Source organism: Silene latifolia, chromosome X (assembly GCF_048544455.1).
Source record: "Silene latifolia isolate original U9 population chromosome X, ASM4854445v1, whole genome shotgun sequence".
Classification (NCBI taxonomy): Eukaryota; Viridiplantae; Streptophyta; class Magnoliopsida; order Caryophyllales; family Caryophyllaceae; genus Silene; species Silene latifolia.
The window spans coordinates 78,991,023-78,994,709 of NC_133537.1; the positions used below are offsets into that span (position 1 = coordinate 78,991,023).

The 3,687-nt window shown below is 38.9% G+C and overlaps 1 non-coding gene across 1 annotated transcript; it reads right to left on the minus strand.

Annotated features, from left to right (window-relative positions):
* Nucleotides 1–3,320: 3,320 nt before the first annotated feature.
* Nucleotides 3,321–3,427, minus strand: LOC141624239 (small nucleolar RNA R71). The gene has a single exon (XR_012534049.1). It is a non-coding gene; the product is annotated as a small nucleolar RNA R71 (small nucleolar RNA).
* Nucleotides 3,428–3,687: the final 260 nt, after the last annotated feature.

The window sequence follows — 3,687 nt, forward strand, 5'->3', positions numbered from 1 at the left end:
TCCGAGCTAGGGTTCATGGGGGATTAGGGGAGATAATCATGGGGTAGATCTTTACTTAATAAGTTCTTATGATTGCTTGCTTGTTGTAGTTTCAACTGATGCACATGTTATGCTTGATGAAATGCTTGATTGACAACCTAGCATGAATCTCTTATCCATTCAACAAGACTTGTAAGACATAAACCAACTTAAGGCTTGTTAGACCATACATATAGTTGAATAGGAAGAAATTAAGTCGACTTGTAAGTGTTGTAAAGTCTTGACCGACTCGGCTCCGGGACCCAAACCTTCCTAGGAATTGTAAGATATAAACTAACTCGATTCCACTACAACAATAAATTGCTTGCATCTATGAAACTTGTTTATGTGATCTCACCATGTTTCCCTTAAGAACCCATGACACCCTAGTGCTTTTTATCAATTGTTTAAATTTCCATTTACTTTACTTGCTTTGTTACTTTAATTGCTTTGATTTTCCACTTGTTTACATTTACCTTGACTAGTAGTTTAGATAACCATCTCAATTCAAACTAAATTATGACCCTAAGGCATAACTAGTTGCATTTGATAGATTAATCCAATACCCATCCCTTGAGATCCAACCTTTACTTACCGCTCTACTAAGGGTAGTTTGTGGAGACTATAAATATTGTTTGAGGGCTTACAACGTAACGACCCATCATTGATCGTAACCTTATTCAGCTCACGGTAGTCGATGCACAATCGCATACTACCATTCTTCTTCTTGACGAACAAAACTAGAGCACCCCACGGCGAAGCACTTGGTCGGATAAAACCCTTATCGATCATCTCTTCAAGCTGCTTCTTAAGTTCCTGTAACTCAGCCGGTGCCATACTGATGTGACCATAATTAGCGCATATTTAGCCCCCGAATTAGCCTTGTTCCCATGCTTTTTAGTGCATATTTGGGTCATTTCTTATCTTTAGTTCTTTGTTTTGCATATTCTTTGAGATTTTGATCCCTTTGTAGGAAAGGAGTAAGAATCTTGCATTTTCATGGCAAAACGGGACTAAATTGATCGAATTCAATGACCAAGCATCAAGGAGAGACAAGATTAGAAGGCCTTTGTACATATTATAGTAGAAGAGCAATGTTGAGAAAGGATCCTTGAGTCCCCAAGGAAATCCCCAAGGAATTTATGAAGAAAAGGGAAGAAAAGAAGAAGATATGTTCTTTGAGTGACAATCCGAGCGGATTGTCACCAATCCGTCCGTCCGTCAGCAAAGAAGACAATCCGAGCGGCTTTGCCCTATTCCGCTTGGATTCCACCTCCACAATCCGCCCGGATTCCCTTGAATCCGCTCGGATTCCAACGCTAGAATCCGCCCGTCCCGACCTTATTCCGCCCGGATTCCAGCACAGCACGAATTGTCTTCTCCAAGCTACGAAGAAAGAAGCCCTTCTCTCGAAAAATACCGGCTCCTCCTTGCTCAATCTAAAAAGTGTAATTACTAGTTTAGCCCTTAGTTAACCCTAATGCATCCTCCCTAATTTCCACTATAAATACCCCATTAGTCTAATTAGAGGAGCATGTTCTTCTTATCAATAATTAGTGTAGTTAATATCAATCAAATCTCTCTTTAATATTGTAATCAAGTATTAATCAAGTTTTAATCCAAGTTTTAGTTCTTTAATCTCTCTTTTGTTCATCCTTTATTTTGGGTAATTGAAGATTATTTGGGTTATTGTTGGGAGATTGACAACCTCTCAATCAAGCATTCAAGTACTTCTTTTATCTTTGCTTTATTATTGGGATCATTAGTAGGTATAATCTCTTAATCCCTTTTTAATTATTGTTAATTACTTTCATATTGTTTCATATTGTTGGTATGATTGACAACCTTGCTAGCATGATCAACATGATAATGAGTGAGTAGTCTCTTAGCTAGGGTTAATGGGTGATTAGGGGAAACCACCATGGGGAATGATTCATGCTTAAATTAATATGCTTTCATGTTTTATTTGCTTGCTTGTTTTGATCTCAACTCATGCACATGTTATATTTGATGAAATGTTAAGCCTATGAATCCTTGCATTTACTATCATCTTCTATCTTTTCAATGAGACTTGTAAGACATAACCCAACTCGAGTCTCATTAGACCATGCATGTTGTTGAGTAGGGAAGATTAAGTCGACTTGTAGGTGTTGTACAATCTAATCGATTCGGCTCCGGGACCCAAACTTTCCTAGGATTGTAAGATATAACCCAACTCAATCCATCACAACAATAATTGCTTGCTTATAATTTGAGAACATGTTTGTATGATCATATCCCATGATTCCCCTATGATCCCATGACACCCTAGTGCCTTTAATCAATTGTTTACACCCCTTTAATTCATCTTGCTTATTTATTTTCATTGCTATTTTAGTTTAGTGACCTTCAACATCAACCCAATTTGTGACACCCCTTAGACACCACTAGTTGCAATAGAAATCTCATTTCAATACCTGTCCCTTGGGATCCGACCTTTACTTGCCTCTTTACTAATTGTAGAGTTGTTTGTGAAGCAATAAATTGTGTTTTGATTCGACCGTGACCCAATGACCACATCTTAATTTGTGAACACTAAGCGGACTCGCATCAAAAATGGCGCCGTTGCCGGGGACGGTGTTTACTTGATTTAGATTTCTTTTTATTGTTATTAGTTGTGTCTTTCTTCGCCTTGGGGAAGTAAAACTCCTCAAGGTTTGTTCTAATTGTTTTCGAGTTGTTTGATATTTTGCATGTCTAGAAGGTTACAAGGTGATTTGTTACCTTTTGACCGTGAAATCGAAAGAACCTTGACGAACAATAGGAGACTTGTTAGGAGGAATTTAAGAGGTATTAGTGAAGTTGTTCAACCCACTAGTGAGTTTGTCAATCCTTTCGCAATAGAAGGAGAAGAGAACCCATTACACAATACCCCACAAAATCCACCTACAATGCCTAAATTCTCGTCACACTCCGTACCCACCGAGGAGAATCTACCAAATGGTACTCCTACACCGCAACATCTAACCGGAAATTTTATTGCCAAGCCCGCCTTCATCCAATTAGTTGAGAGGAGCCAATTTGGGGGGATGCCTAGTGAGGACCCTTATTCTCATATGGAAACCTTTTGCGACTATTGTGATGCAATCTCTCAAATGGGCGTGACTCAAGACCAAATTAGATGGGTCTTATTTCCTTTCTCTTTAATCGGCACCGCGAAGCAATGGTTGAAGGGCCTTGATAAGGCCACCCTTGGAATAGATTCTTGGAAGAAGTTGGCTCTAGCTTTCTACAAAAAATTCTACCCACCGGAAAAGACTAACATGCTAAGAGCTCAAATTACGGGTTTTAAGCAAAGGGATGAAGAGTCTTTGTATGAAGCTTGGGAGCGGTTTAAGGGAATTTGTCGCTCATGTCCTCACCATGGACTTAGCAAATGGTTTTTGGTACAACAATTTTGGAATGGTTTATATGAAGATTCTAGGAACATTCTCAATATGGGATCAAATGGAATGTTCACCGAAGTTGATGACAATCAAAAATGGAACAAGATTAAGGAAATGGCGGTCCATAACTCACAATATAGTAGACCTCGCAAGGCTACTAGAGGAGAAAAGCATGAAGTGGACTCCGTTACTCAATTGGGTGCTCAACTTAGTGCTCACATTGACACAATCAACTTGAAGTTTG